The following is a 16479-nucleotide window of genomic DNA, read 5'->3' as shown; positions in this document are numbered from 1 at the left end:
AGGAGTCAGTATATTTAAGTTCAGTGTTACTGTTGACATTTAATTAACTATGAATTATATCAATTTGACTAATATCCTCAGTTTTGTTACTTTTCAAAACTTTAACAGCTTATTAGAAACATAGATATATTATTTAATTGTGTTGTAACTGTTCGTACATTTAATTTAGACCCTGATGTATGAATTCAGGTTATCAATGTTAATTTTCTATCATTTACATTATCTTAATGTATCCCCACAAGAAACAAACAAACAAACAAACAAACTTTTAAAATATTTCTACAGGTGATACATGAATTTTGTCAGAAAAATGAAGGAAACAAAAGGAAAATACTTTCCTACTGTTAGAAAGCAGAGGTGAATTAGTCACTGACAATGTCGAAAAGGCAGAGGTTCCCAATATTTTCTTTCCTTCTGCCTTTACAAGCATGGTTGCGCCCCAGGCCTTGAGGACAAAAATCCAGGTTGATGCCAACACAGACCCACTGCTAGTGAAGGAAGCAGTTGGTGTGTGAACTGTTACAGAAGCTTGAACCCTACAAATCGATGGGCCCTGATGTTATCCACCCGAGAGTGTTAAGAGAGCTGGCTGATGTCATTGCAAGGCCACTCTCCATAATCTTTAAGAAGTCATGAAGATCGGGGGACATCCCAGAAGACGGGAAGGAGGCCAACATCACTCCCATTTACACAAAGGGCTTAAAGGAGGATCCAGGAAGTTACAGGACTGTCAGTCTGACTTCAGCCGGTGGGAAAATTATGGAACAAATCCTCCTAGGGGCTATCACAAGTCAAATAAAGCACAAGATCAGGAAAAGCCAGCATGGATTCACCAAGGGCAAATTGTGCTTGACAAACCCGATTGCCTTCTGTGACAAAGCAACCTGCTTAGTTATGTGGGGCGACTGGTCAACGCTGTCTACCTGGACTTCTCCAAGGCTTTCAATATGGTTTCCCACAGCCTCCTCCCAGAGAAACTGATGTGTTACACTCTAGGCAAGTGGTCTGTGTGGTGGATGGGGAATTGGCTGACAGACTGCATGCAAAGCTGGTGGTAAACTGCTCCTTTTCAAACCGGCAATCTGTCACATGTGGGGTCCCCCAGGGACCGATACTGGGCCTAATGCTCTTTAATATCCTCATAAGTGATCTAGATTATGAGATCAAGTATACCCTGATAAAGTTTGCCAATGATACCAAACTGAGTAGGGAAGTGAACACTTCAGAAGAGAGCCACCCTACAGGAAGACCTGGATAGGCTGGAAGAGTGGGCTAACAAGAGCCTTATGAAGTTCAGCAAGGACAAGTGTAAGGTCTTGCACCTGGGCAAAAGTAATCCAGGAGTGCAGCACAGGCTGGGATCTACCCAGCCAGGAGAAGCTCTGTGGAAGGAGACCTTGGGGTTCTGGTGGTCAACAAGCTCAATACGAGTGAACAGTATGCTGCTGCTGGGCAAAGCAAGCCAGCAGGATGCTGGGTTGCATCAGCAAGGGCATCACCAGCAGAGACAAAGAAGTCATTATCCCACTCAGTGCTTGTCAGGCCGCACCTGGAATACTCTGATCTGTTTTGGTCCCCACTGTGCCAAAAAGATGTGGACAGGCTGGAGAGAGTCCAGAGAAAGGCCACAAAGATTATCAAAGGACTGGGAATCCTAGCATATGAGGAAAGGCTGACAGAACTGTGTTTGTTGAGCCTTGAGAAAAGAACACTTAGGGGAGGCCTTATCACCATGTTCCAGTGTTCAAAAGGTGACTACAAAGATGGAGGCTCCCTTTTTACAGGGAGTCACATGGAAAAGACATGGGGTAATGGGTACAAGTTAATTCTGCGGAGGTTTTGATGGGACACAAGAGGACAAATTTTCACAGTGAGAAAATCAGCCATTGGAATAACCTCCCCAGGGAATTTATGGATTCCCCAACATTGGACACTTCTAAGATTTGGCTGCACAGGGTGCTGGGACATCTTGTCTAGACTGTGTTTTTGCCAATAAAGGTTGGACAAGGTGATCCTTGAGGTCTCTTCCAACCTGTATGCTGTATGAAAATGTAAAATTAAAAAAAAAAACAAAAAACCAAAACAACATAGGGAAAGCAAATTATTCCATCTAAAAAAAACCCTTATTTTAACACATTTCTCAATAAAATTGTTTCTTTAGGCTAAGTACTATAACCTTAACACTTTTATCCTCTTTTTTCTTAATACAGTGGAAGGCATGGAGACTACCATGTCAAAAAACCACATTTCACTGCTAACATTCTGAAAGACAAAGAGAACTCAGGATGTCAGGACTGAAGTGCCAGCCCACAAAGCACCTCAACACCTGCCCAAGTTTAACCCCTTGCTTCGGCTGCTCCTGTTCCAAACATAGGCATGCTTATATGCATTGTTGCAAAGAACTGGACCAAAGCACACAGTTAAAAATTAAAATGTTAATCATAGATTATAAAGTCATAAAGATCTCCCTGATCCTCTAATCTGACCTGCTGCATAATAAAGGACAGAGGATTATCATGAGTTCATTCTAGTTTGAGCTATGTGTGTCCAAATGCTTTTCAGGACTTTAAAAATCCTTTCCTTCCTCAAGTGGAAATTGTTGAGAAGATATTTAAGAAGACAGCTAAGTACAGAACAGCACCTGGAAAAAAAAAACCTTAAAAAATGAGACTAGTATCAATAGTATCAGTCAGAACAAACTAATGATGGCTCATTGTGTCTTATTTTTATATCTGTACTGTAGTATCTTTCCATATGAGACGCGATATATAGCAAGGTTTAGATGCTTATCAATAATTACAGTTTTTCCAAACATTCATATTTAATTTTTCAGATAGAAGCAGGATTATTGATGCCCTTGACTTATGGTAATACTGGTTTTAAAATGTTATATAAAGGATATATCAGGCTTTCCTGGTTACAAAAGCAGCTCACTTTTTGTCAAGAGAGTCAAACTGTGCTGATACACAACATGAGGGTACTAAGATACTGTCAGTCCTGATGAGCCCACTGCACTTTTATGGATAGTCATCATGAATGAAATAGGAATTCTTCAAAGAACTGCTAATATTCATCCTGGTCCTGTGGGGAAGACAGCCCAGCACACGTGGGATAAGGAGCACAAGTCCTCTCACAGTACGAGCAGTACTTTTGGTTTGATAACACACAAAGACTGAATTATACCAAACATACTTATAAATTATAGCTTTTATAAATAAATGTTTAAGTTTATAAATCAAATTTAATATCATTTATTCTCTGTGGAAAGCAATAGGGGGGCAGAAATCACCTATTAGAAATGGCTTTGGCTTTAGTTAAAAGATCTGTATGTGCACTGAGATAGATATTCTGCTAATCATAATGGTCCAGAAATTTGTAACTTACCCCAGATGAGAGTTACTCAGCTGACCAAAGGTGATTAATTTAGCTGCCTGCACAGGAGCCTTGTGCCCTCTGAAGTTTTACAGCACATCCAAACCACTCCAATGGGCTGGCAGATAGGACACCTGTAACCTTCTGAAGTAGCACCTGTAAACCAGCAGGGTACCTCAGCTGGGACCATTACAGCCAACTGATTCATATTCAATATGTTAACTTTAATGTGAGCTGAATAGAGCTCCTGGCCATGTTGACTGGTTTACCTAAAGTGATGTTGTGTATATGGGGACCCTAGACCTCTAGTCCATACCTAGATGCTTAGATGTTCAGTTTGAAGGTGCATTCCATCTTTACTGAATTTTCAATCATGTGCTAGGAGGCAGAGTAGAAAACTGAACTGCTCCTTGCAAATAAAAATGCACATATGCACACGTATGTGCAGCATGCGGTTCTCAGGGAGCACCGTTTGTACAATGTTACTACAGAGTCTTGGTGCATATACAAAACTACTGGAATTTGTATACTACAGTAATCCTTAAAACAATTTGAGGACTTTCTACTTATACTCACTACACTTATATTTAAGATATAGCTAGCAGGTGCTTTCCAGGCCCACTGTCAGGTCCTGCAGGAAAGAATAGGCAGTACAGAGAAACTCAGCAACCTCACTTTGTGAGCCCTCTAGTGGGCTTCAGTATCTTTTATACACCAAAGCCATCCGAACCATATCAGACCAGACATCAAGACATTACCTTGGCCCTGTGTTTTGCTGCACCGTTTTGCTCAGCGTGATGGCTTGAAATCCTGTGCACAAAGTCCAATGCCCATATGAAAAAGTGTGTTACTTTGCAGTTGGGAAAAAGGAAATGCTGCAACAATTTTCAGCAACTCAAGAAAATCAATGTTTTAATTTATTTTTGTATATAGCCAATCCAAACAAGGGGGTTTTTAGAGGTTAAATTCCTCCTGTAGAGTTCACAGTGATTGAAATTATGAAACGGAAGGTTTTAATTTCCCTCCACTTACTTGTAGTAAGACTGAGAGCACAACTGTTACATCAAACCAACAGGGAGGGACATCGGCAGCTCACTGTCAACTGCCTAAGAGCATTAACCGTAACCAATAACTACTGTTATAGTACAGAATGAAAGTAATTGAACTTGCAGTTATAGGCTTTTTTGTTGTTCTTGTTAGGGTTTGGTTTGGGGTTTTTTTCTGTGTGTGTGTGGGTTGTCTTGTGTTTGGTTTTTTTTTTGGAAACTAAGACACAAATCATGAAGCAGTGAAAGCTAATGGGAGAAAAAAAGGAAAAATAAATCAGAAGTGTGTTTGTTTACCTTGCTACTACTCCAGGTAATATGAACCTCCCCCAATGTCATTGCCTCTTAACCTTGTTATAAAATCTGTTTTGTGTTGTTCAGGTCAAATCGAGTATTAGGTAAAAATAAGTAGAAGGGTCAGCAAGGGACAGATCAGTGCAATGGCTTGATAATTTTAGAGTAATTGGTTCTTGAAGAATGCAGTCTAAATTTATGGAAAATCAGTACCATCTCCAACAAAAGTTTGTTTTAATATAATTGAATAGAAAGTATCAGAAAAATATATAGGGCATCAGTGTTGACACTAGATTTCCTGCGTTTTATTCTTCACTTTTCATGGATAACATTAGTTAAAGCACTAACACCTATACAATACCAGGTTTGAAATCTTTTGAAAGAATACTTTTTCAGAGTTGTAGTTTATGCTTTAAAAAAATAGATCTGTACATATTTACCAGAGGATATGGAATCATTTAGGCTTTTTCCTTAAATGACACACATTAATACTGTTTATTTACATGTTTAAAGTACCTAGTCAGTTTGAGTAAATGCAGTAAATCAAATGTAAAAGAAGAAAGTTGAATTTTATGGTAATAAAGTAATACAATTTCTATAAACACTATTATTTTTGGAGAAAAAAACCAAAATCTAGCCTAGCGTATCATTAGAGTACATTTTTAGCAAGCATGCTGTGCCTATGTAAATATACTCACAGTAATGTGTTAAAACTAAATTGATGATGGTATGCCACAAAATTTAAAATCTGATCTTGGCTTCTTCTCTTTATAATATCAAAAATGAATTCATTTATTTATTACTGTAAAAGTACACATATGGAACACAAAGGAGCCTTTAAGAAAACACTGTCTTTTAGTGCCAACAGATCTTTAACCCTTCCTTTAACAATCAAAATGTCTACTTTTTCCACTGTGCTTTATATACCATAAATGTCATTACTCCTCAAAGAATAAAGATGAAAAGAGAAAGCATTCCAGCATTTGAGGGCCAAAACAAATAAACAGCATTTTAAGTCAGTCAGGAAACCTGCTCTGGAGCCAATGGTCTAACTGAGGAAGTGCAATCTTTCCTTTTTTCATTGTTCAGATGACTGAATATCTTGACATTATCTGAATTCTCATGAATATCCACATTAAAAAAAAAAAAAATAATCTTGACTAAGAGAACAGTCTTGTCTCCAAACATTAAATTTCCACTCATATCTGTTGGTTTTATTCTGTTGCAGAAATACTGCAAATTCACAGAGTGCAAATGTAAAATATATTCCAAACAGATCATGAAATATCATTAGTGGTTTAAGCTTACACCGTGTCATCAGAAGTCTTACATTATTTAGTGTTTACCTTAGATACCCACTTAAGCATAATTATTCAAGACTCAACTTTCATCTGAAAAAAGAATCACTCTTATTATAAAGAAAAAAACAACCCAAAATTTTAAGAAACAAGTATCAAAAAAGACCTACTATGAACATTAAGGCTGGTTACTAAAATGCATAATGAGGGGATTTTGATTTATAACTTCTGACTGACTGTACTACTTGATCCCAAATCCTACCATCTAAGAAAACACAAAAATGTAAAAAGAAGAAATCAGAAAAAAGAAACCATGGAAGGATTTTATGAATCTTGTAATAAATTTGAAGACAATAGTTTCAAGTGCAAAGTATGCACACAGTGTAAAGGAAGAGAATTTTTTTTCCCTCTTAGATACTGTACTGAAAAACGGAAGAACATGAAGAAAGAATACTACTTTTGCATAAAGATAAGTACAGATAACAATACAGATAAGCAGTGGAAATATAAGATCATCATTATTGTTCAAGTTGGCCAAGATTAAACCCAGCTCAGGTATGATGTAAAACCTACTATAGGGCATAACATTAAGATTGAGAAACACCAAATTTATGTCTCAGGTCTGCTAGGATTTGCTTCAACAAGGAGCTTCTCCTCCATGAACTGAAGAAGGGAACTCAGTAACCTTCCCCATGACACACATATGCAGGTACAATAAGGGCAGAAAACCTCTGCCCTTAGACCTCTGTGACCTCTTTCATCAATCTCTTCTTCAGCTGTACTGGAAGCCATTGCCTTTTTTGCTTATGGGACCAAAAAACCCAGCTATACTTGTACCTTGCTAAAATCTGAAACCACAGCTGGCCAGTACATTGACATATGAAGACAGAAGAGAACACTCCTTGGACTTGTATCTCCAGCACCCTGTACATGCATTTCACATTTCAAATCACAGTAACTATATTACCAGAAGTAACTGCAAAATTTGAAACAAAGACTATTTCCAAATACTCCTTGCCAAGAGGACAATTAAGCTACTTGTATTCTAGTCCTGCATTGCTCATGCAAAGCTTGGTATGATGAAAGCCCTATATATGTATCAGTTTATTTCTGCCCACAGTAGTGAAAGACATCTCCTCGTTTTTACATTGCTTAATTTACATCACTCAGTTGGCCCTGGAAGAGTTCCTAGTGAATTCCATGGGCCTGCCTGCAAGTGATACAAGATGCATTGTGAGACTCCTCTTTCTTCATTAGAGAATTTCAAAAACTTGTCTAATATTAACCCATCATTAAGACCTATCTGAAGTGCAGGTACAGAAGAACTAATGTACAGCAAAGACAGAGATGGCAAAGATAAGCAAAGGTGTGGAGCAGCTTCTGTTTGAGAGATTAGTGTGGTGGGTTGACCCTGGCTGGATGCCAGATGCCCACCAAACCACTCTATCACTCCCCTCCTCAGCAGCACAGGGTGGGAGCGAAAATAAGATGAAGGAAAAAAAAAATGTGTCACATTTAATAAAGCAAAAGCAAAGGCACTACGCAGAAGCAAAGGAAAAGTTGTTATTCTCTACTTCCTATCAGCAGGCAATGTCCAGCCACTTTCTGGGAAGTAGGGCTTCAGGACATGTAGTGGTTGCTCTGGAAGACAAACATCCTAAGAATGAATACCCCTGCTCCACCACCCTCCTTTCTCTTAACTTTTATTGCTGAGCAGACGTCACATGGTATGGAATACCCCTTTGGTCAGTTTGAGTCAGTTGTCCTGGCTGTGTCCCCTCCCAAGGTCTTGCCCACCCCCAGCCTACACATCTGATGCTGTGTGAGCACTGCTAGAAGCAGCCAAAACAGTGTGTTACCACTTTTCTAGCTACCAGTACAAAGGACAGCACCACGAGGGCTGCCATGGGGAAAGTTAACTCCACCTCAGCCAGAACCAATACAATTAGATAAATCCAGACATTGAAGTGGAAAAGAAAAATTTTAAATCAATACCATTACGGAGATGGGGAATAGGAAATGCTGTACCTGAACAACTATGCACCATAATACAAGTAGTAAGGGAATAGCAAATGGAATTATCACATCATTCACTCAAAACATGAGAAAAGGTATTTCTCACAGCATCTGGACAATGTTGAACTTTTTTGGCATCTGTAATTTCCTGTTACAATAGTGTTAAGTTCAAAAACCATTGAGATTAAGAAAGCCCAACAGTAGTATTCAAAAAAGAGAGAGATAAAACCTCCTTTTTAGAAAATCTCCAAGCCACAGATTGCAGGCAATAGAGTATATGGGAGTGGAAGCATTACTGTGCACTGGTTCAAACCTTAAACCTTTTTCTAAGCATTCCCTGCTGGGCTTCGTTTGATACAAGAGACTGGGGCAGGTGAACACTGGGTCTAATCTGGTACCCAAGTGTTATCACACTTTTTAAAAGCACGGAAAACAAGCAGCTAGATGAGGCTGTAAGATTGTGTGAGCAGGAATACTGGGCCAGCAGAAAGAACCTTCAAGGTATCCTTTGTTTTTAACAGTATAATGAATATAACCATCATTACAAGTTTACTAAATGCAGGACAATCCCACAGTAAGAATTCCACAACATCTGCTCCTAGTTCCCAGGAATGTGTGACTTCAGAACTTTGTAAACTTTGCATCTTAGTGTCTGACAATCCCTGTGGGAATCTACCATGAATTCAGTCGCTCTTTGTTTCTCTGTGTATTTTTGGACTCCAAAAACTTCCTGTGGAAATGAAATCCATCAATTAATTATGCTCTGTATGAAAAATACTGCCTCTTCCTCATTTTATACCTGCAACCTGATAATCTGATTCAATGATCCATGATACTTATGAGAAAAAGTGAATAATCATTTTTCTAATCAACCCCAGCATGACTTTATCCATCTTTAGTTACTTCTTCTCACTGTAGCCTTCTTCTAGTTAGATTTCCTTGCCCAGACACTGCTCCATACCTATCATCAAGCCTGACATCCCTCTCCAATGTTTTATAGAGCTATCAAGCTTGAAAATGCATTTTCACTGTTTTATCAGCTACTTTAGACAGAATTCCTATCTATTAATAGGTAAAATTGTTTTTCCCTGGCATGCCTTTCTTTGGATTTATAGTTACTGATTTTCATCCGCTGTTTTATCACCTACCTACTCAGTATCTTATAACCAGAGTCCACTTCTGACTATACTACCCTAACGGTTCAGTATCACTAGAAGCTTTACCACCTCCCTATATGGTGATAAATAGCTGTAGAATTCCACTACCCTACTATTATAAATATTGACCATTTTTATTCTTTACTTTCATTATTTTTCTTTCCTTCCTATCCTTAAACACAGAACTATGGTCCATATGGTCCCTTACTTCTTTCAGAAGACTTTCAGCAGACATCTTCCTTCCTTCCACAAAAGCCATTCAAATGGTCTCCCGTATTCTGTATTTCCTTATGTGTCCCTCAGTTCCATATCACACTTGCCAGTAATTTCCCTGCTCATCCACTGGTAGCAAAGCACCAACAGGTACTATATGCATTTATACCAATATCTGCGTCCAGAACTTTCCTTTACAGTTTTGTTCCTGTATTTTTCTGTATCAGTACAGTATTCATCTTTATCTTTGTTAGTTTAAAAACTGTCTCAAACAGGTCTCCTGGGAACACTCTCACATCACCTGGACAGCCACTCCAGATGATCCGAAACCCGCAACACTGGTCTTTTAAGCAAAAAAAATTTGTGGTTCTATGCACACGGTTATATTTACATTTTTCTCTCTCAAAAAGCAGAAATCCCAACAGAACCTAAATATTCTTATTTCTAGAAAGATATGCAACATATCTTTATAGCAGTTCTAGCTTAACCCAAGGGATCAAATGGATTAAGGGGGGGGGGGAAAAAAAAGCAGAGTCACATAAATCAAGTTCTTTTACTGTGTGTAACACAAGCGATGACAGAGTAGCTGATTATTCAAAGTACAAGTGCTCTCACATTTCTGTGAAACAGCAATATTGAATAATAGATGCTTAGGACATGGTCTGAAATGAGAATAACAATAAAAAAGGATCACTGGTACAAAAAACAGTTCTTTTTTCTAAACATAAAAGGAAATAGGACTTTGAAAAGAAATTTAAAAAGAAAATAATTTTTTAAAAAAGCAAAAAAACCCCAGAGACAGCTTTTTAATTACACATGGCAAAGGGCAGTTACAACAGAAAAAATCCTAAACTTGCATAAAAGTTAAATAAATCATTTCTAATGCAGAAACTGGAGAACAATTTACAACCACATCCTATGAATACCAACTATCCATGTTGTAATATAATTCTCCCCACCACAGTACTATGAAAGACAAGCTGATGACCCACAACCTGGAACAGAGCATTTGTGCACAGCGTACACATCTGTACTTACAATCAGGACAGGAGTGCTCACATTAGCTTTAATCCAGGTGACCCTGTAGCAACAGCAGTGAAGAAAAGGTAACCATGAGATCAGCACTGGCAGAAAAGCCCAGCAAGGAGAGATCCCTCCGGCCTCACACAGCACACACTGAAACTCATGCCATCACTTTTTACCTATGCTAGTAAGACTAAGGTTTGCATGACTCTTTTCACTGTTTATTTCAGTGAACAGCAAAAGACACCACGCTAAAGAAGTCTGGCAGGAGAAGCTGGCACCTGCAAACTGTTGGGAAGTCAGAAGAAATTTATTTACTCAGGTATCAAACTTAAAAGCTAAAATTGACACCATGTACTCCAAGAGGATTTAAGCAAACACTTGGCTCATCAAAAAATTTACCATGTTTTATGACCGTCAGGATGTCTCCAGCACATCAGCCTTCTTCTGCCCCAGTTTCTACTGATGTTGTTCACCTAACAGGCGCTTCCTGACAGAAGTCACTAGGGCCCTATAATAAGCATCATCCACCCAGTTACAAAGGTTGAGTGCCCCTGGTATAAACTGCTGTATTTTACTTCACAGGTGCAGATGGCTATGATACCAGAGTCATCATCACTTCCCATAGCTCACTTGACAGAAAATAGTCATGAAGCTTTTGTGTCTTGATCTCCTGCCATTATCTGAGCATAACAGATTCAAGAAACACAGCTAAGATTTCTTTAAACTGTGTGATTGTCTTCAAGTATTTGCAAACCTGCAGACATTTAGAATAGTATAGATAAGAGACTGTTTTAATCTGGGAATAACAGCATTTCCCAGATTAAAGGGAAATACCAGCAAGTAATTATCTCTTGTTACTACGAGATAAATAGGACTTTTTTGGTTGCTATGCAAGAAATAAGATGAGCCTGGTAAGTAGTAAAACTGATTAAAAAATACAATTACAAGAAAACCAGCTAAAAATTAGAATTCTACTGATTTAGTTTCTAAAGTTACCTTATCACGAGCTTCTCTAAGGCTAACTGATATTTAAGATGTATTTGTTTGTATGCGTACGACTTTTAGGTAACCTGTACATCATATCACTCAAAAGAATGGTATTCTATATTCAAATCTTACATTACTTACAGTTTTTATCTGTAATAATACATCCCACAACACAAAAGTAGGCAGTGACTTAGCTATGGCCTCTGTAATTCCTGTTGGTGTGTATCAGAAAGTCTGTGAAGTCTTCACACCTTAAATATTACTAAAAATGTTTATGGTTGGGTGTTATTCAACGGTAAATTCTTGCTACATCTAATGAAAGTTTCAAACATTAAGCTAAAAACTCTTACTTCCCTCCAAATTCTAAAATATTCCAGCTTTTAACAGCAATGCTTTATAATGCCATCATCAGGTACAATGAAAGGTGTTTCATGTATAAAAACTGTAAGGTCATTTCACATTACAGCTGATTATCAGTGTAGTATCAGCATTTAACTATAAAATGCTGACTTTAATTGGGAAGTTAGTTAATCACCTGGCAATGTTTAAGCAAGCTGCCAGGCTCATAAAGACAAGACTAAACTCTCCAAGAATAAAAAAAGTCAGTAACTTATTTGATAGTTAAGGATGTTAAAACTTTATTGTAAACACTCTAACAGTTATTGAAGTTTTAAAGACTATGCTTGAGGCTGGCAATAACATATAAAACATTAGGAAAAATTAAGTTGACTTCATCAATATTTTTGCAGCATGAGGTATCACTAAGACTGAAATATTTTAAAACCTGTGAAAAACATTGGAGAGTTCTAGATGTAGAGTCTCCTTAATAGATTCAGTTATTCAGAATGTGCCTACCAAGAAGAGTTCTAACTATGCTTTCTGCTTTACTAGTATTACTTCTTTCTGATTATTTCTTCACAGCTCTCATAGTAAGAAGTTTGCTATCATTTTGCTGAAATACCAGTATTTGATCCTCCCATGTAGCTCTTCACAGGCTGTCATTTTAGGTTAAATCCCCCACTTTATCCCAAGACTAATTTTGGAGGGAAACTCTATAGACAGAATTGGTTTTATTAGAGCAGCAGTGTGCTATTTCAAAATCTGACAGTAATCGTGTTTTCAGTGGACTGGACACTTAATTCCAGCGTAGCTGGTGTCAAATGGCCTTGTGAAAAGGGAAGAGAGATGCAAGAAAAAAGGCAATGATTCTCTGGCTCTCCCCTAGCATTTTCCTTAGCAGCATACTTCACACAAGTTTATCTATTGCCTTCTTGCACAAAGGAACTCTCTTTGTTACCAGGAGAAGCAAGAATAAGTCTTTGTGTGTTAAGTGATCACAGACTATCACATTTAACTTACCCAGTTCAGACATGTAAAAGATGTCTAGTCTAAGCCAGTCGTTGAGGATTTCTCTGTGGTTAGCAGAGAGTATCTTTAGCTCATGATTCATACTGAACTAAAACCAGTATCTTAGGTGGGATGAACCACACACACTCAATGCCTGCCTTTTTCTCTCCACTTCAACAACTATTTTAGGCTAGATGCTCACCTTTTAGGCGACTCAGATTAAACATTATTAAATTCAACCCAGAAGATTATGAGGTAGCAACAACACTATGAAGCCACAAAAAAAAAAAAAAAAAAAAAAAAAAAAAAGTAGTACAGTACTATTCTAGGGGTATATGAAGCAGAAATCCAGAAAATAAAGAGAGAAGAGCCTGTGATATTTTGTAATACATCCTGTCTGGAATACTTTTGCCTGATATCCATGACAGATGAAGTGAAAATGGAACAGTACATGGGTGGATGGGGTAAGCAAGAAGGATAAAACCCCTAAGTGGGGAAAACATGCACATTATTTTAAAAATATGACTGAGTATATTTACAAAATGGACTGCAAGATGTTCTGAGGTAGATAATGGACATGATTATTCAGGAGGCATAATCTAGCAATACAGTGTTCTTAGCAAATGATAAAATTCCCTTTGCTCCCCCTATGCATTCCCCGTGTTCCTCTGAATTGCAATAAACTATTAACAAAAACTCTGAAGGACTGTATTTTCATTTAAAAGTGTTTTTGTATGATAAACATGGTAACTTCTCACTAAAGAATTACCATTTTATTATGCTTTTTCATATGAAGTATATTGGTAAAGATGTCTCTATGTAAAAATTAATATATTGTACAGTATATTTTTTCTACGAGGCTGTTAAAATTTATGCTGGGTTTTTGGACTTCCCTTGAAAAACACAGGAATCTGAAGACAAACTGGTAGAGATACATGGTAACTGAAGATACACTGGTCTCTAAAGAACTCAGGGGATTGTGAATACCTGAATTAAAATTCCACAAGAAAACATCTGAGGAAAGGACATAAAAAGCATTTCCATGTGTATTAAACAGCATCTACTCTGTATTATGCTGAATACATTAAAAATTATATCCTAGATCTATGCCAGAGTGTATGTGACTATCAAACACAAACCGCAATATTAGAGCCACCTGTCCGTCCAGCTGTCTGTCTGTCTTTCTCATTCCCTCCATCTCCCCATCACTTAGAAAACAGGAAAGATTCTTCTAGTGACAATTTATCTGCATATCCACGTTGAAAGTAAATTCAAAGAAGCTGTAAGGTGGACTATGTATTAACAGTAGCCTTGTAATAGTCTTGTTACACCTTGTACATAGTGTTACTAAGAGGGATTTAGCATACAGTAATTTTACAAATGTCTTTAAAATGTAGCTAGAAAAGATTTTTTTTCTTGGTCTACTACTCTGACATTATTATAAGCATATGAATGGTATCAAGTAACAGCAGTCTGCATAAAGGAAGAGCATTTTTTTTTGTTTCACTTCTCCCTGTTAAGTCCTGGTAAAGCTGCAAAATATCTGTCACAGAAAGCAACTAACTACCATGGTAAACCTTTGTAAAATTTAAGAACTCTAAACCTACAATAATCCTAATCTGAACAGCTAATTACGGTGTGAAGCTATTACCATCTGTATCCAATTACAATCAGCATTATGATAATGGCACTGTCATTAATCTTCTGCATTCTAGAGACACCACTAAAAAGCAAAACTTTGCAACTATTTACAGGAGACGGAAAGTTTCAGCACTTGTATTGCTAAAATTTTCTGTGACATTCCCTACTTTAAAGAATTTCCAATTTTGCCAATAATTTTTTGACAAAAACAAAATCTCTCACCTGTTTTCTGGTTGAGGTTTGTTATTTAAGTATGCAAAAATTGTACAGATACTCCATACCAGACTGAAATTAGACAGGGAAAGGCAAGAAAAGCTTTGCTTTGCCAAAGCTTTACAAATGCCTTCTTCAATCTCATCAGATAACTTGTCACTTCACACTCTGGAGCAGCAAACTGAAATATGTAAACAAAGCTGCTTTTTGTGGTTCCTAGAAAAAAAGTACTGACTGAAATGTGGAAATTAATTTGGTGACTAGATGCTCCAAGAAACCCCTCAATGCCTGAATGTGCCCTGATTCAAGGCTTACCACAGTTAACCAGGGCGTTAGTAGGCCTGTTGTAAAAAGAAAGGGGTAATGGTTTTAAACTAAAAGAGGGTAGATTCAGACTAGATATAAGGAAAAAATTTTTTATTATGAGGGTGGTGAAACACTGGAACACATTGCCCAAAGAGGTGGTAGGTGCCCCATCTCTGAAAACATTCAAGGTCAGGCTGGACAGGGCTCTGAGCAACCTGATCTAGTTGCAAGTGTCCCTGGTCATTGCAGGGAGGTTGGACTAGATGACCTCTAATAGTCCCTTCCAAGCCAAACCATTCTATGACTCTGTGATGCCCTGGGGTACCCCTTCTCACCACTCAGCCCCTCAGAAGTGTAAGCGATGCCTGACACTGTAACAGCCCAGATATCCGCCACTGAGCCCAGCTTTCAGTTTGGAATGAAACGTATGTCAGGGAGGAAAGTCTACAGGAAACCTGACATGGACCTAGTAAACTGCAGAGAGGTGCAGGAGGGAGGAAAGGTCTGTGGGGCCAATACAGATAGCTTATTAATGGAAACCACAGCAAAGAAAAAGGTGGGGAAAAAAAGAGTGGGAAGACTGGGTAAGAGAAAAGTCACATACAGATGGATTTACATACATATGGATTTGGTTTGTGAGCACACTTGTCTCTTAACAGATAAAAACAAGTAAGTGCCTATGATTTTACAGTAAACTTTGAAAAACAATTAAAAATTACATAAGAACACTGATAAATCAGCCAAGATAAAACATGCGCTTGATAGCATTGTAGAGTTTCCATGGCTTTGCTCCCCTTGTACTGGAAGGCTCCTGCTCTCAGTTGTCCTTCTAGGAGTATTTCCCACCTCTTCAGTCACATCTTAAATTAGACTGCAATTCTAATCAGCATCTCTCTCCTGACCTGCATTGCCACAGGTCTCACACAGTGGACACCTGACCATACACAGTGTAACCTGTGGGCAGCAACAAGCTCCACAAATGTGTTTCAGGGCACATACCTTCCTCAGGTGACAACAGCAAATATTTTTTGGCTGCAAGCCAACAGGGCACTGCAGCCTCAAGTTGCTACACTGCAACTCTTTAATCAACCACAGATTTCTATTATGTTATTAGAATGATTAACAAATTCAAGACATATCACTATGATCTTCCTATTTTATGTACTTCTTTCAGATGTGTCACTTTTCTGTATTTTTCCTACTGCACAGTATGTGTCTATACTACAGGACACGAAAAAAGCTTGCATATCACACAGCTCATTAGAGGCTTAAATGAACCCATTTTAGAGGTATGATTTTGACCTCATTACTGTTCTCAATCAATGAAATAAAAATGGTGGTTGTCATAACATCGTATCTTGGATACATTACTCTGCAAATCTGTAATCAGAGCCTGCTCCTCAGACGGTAAAACTGCTATTCAATATATATGCTAGTACTAAGCCTGATTAAATAATAATAGAGAAAAAAGGATTTTTAGAACTCAGTCAGCCAATCAAATTATCTCTGAGCAAACTGGAAGGAAAGATATATTCTACCTGCATCTTGTCATAACCTTGGTCC

The 16479-nt window shown here is 37.9% G+C and overlaps 1 protein-coding gene across 1 annotated transcript in view; it reads right to left on the bottom strand.

Annotated features, from left to right (window-relative positions):
* GPC6 (glypican 6) overlaps window positions 1–16479 on the bottom strand; it is a 773218-nt gene that overhangs the window by 717401 nt on the left and 39338 nt on the right. The window lies entirely within an intron of this gene.

This window comes from Falco cherrug, chromosome 2 (genome assembly GCF_023634085.1).
Source record: "Falco cherrug isolate bFalChe1 chromosome 2, bFalChe1.pri, whole genome shotgun sequence".
Classification (NCBI taxonomy): domain Eukaryota; kingdom Metazoa; phylum Chordata; class Aves; order Falconiformes; family Falconidae; genus Falco; species Falco cherrug.
This window is presented reverse-complemented; position numbering and strand designations above follow the sequence as displayed.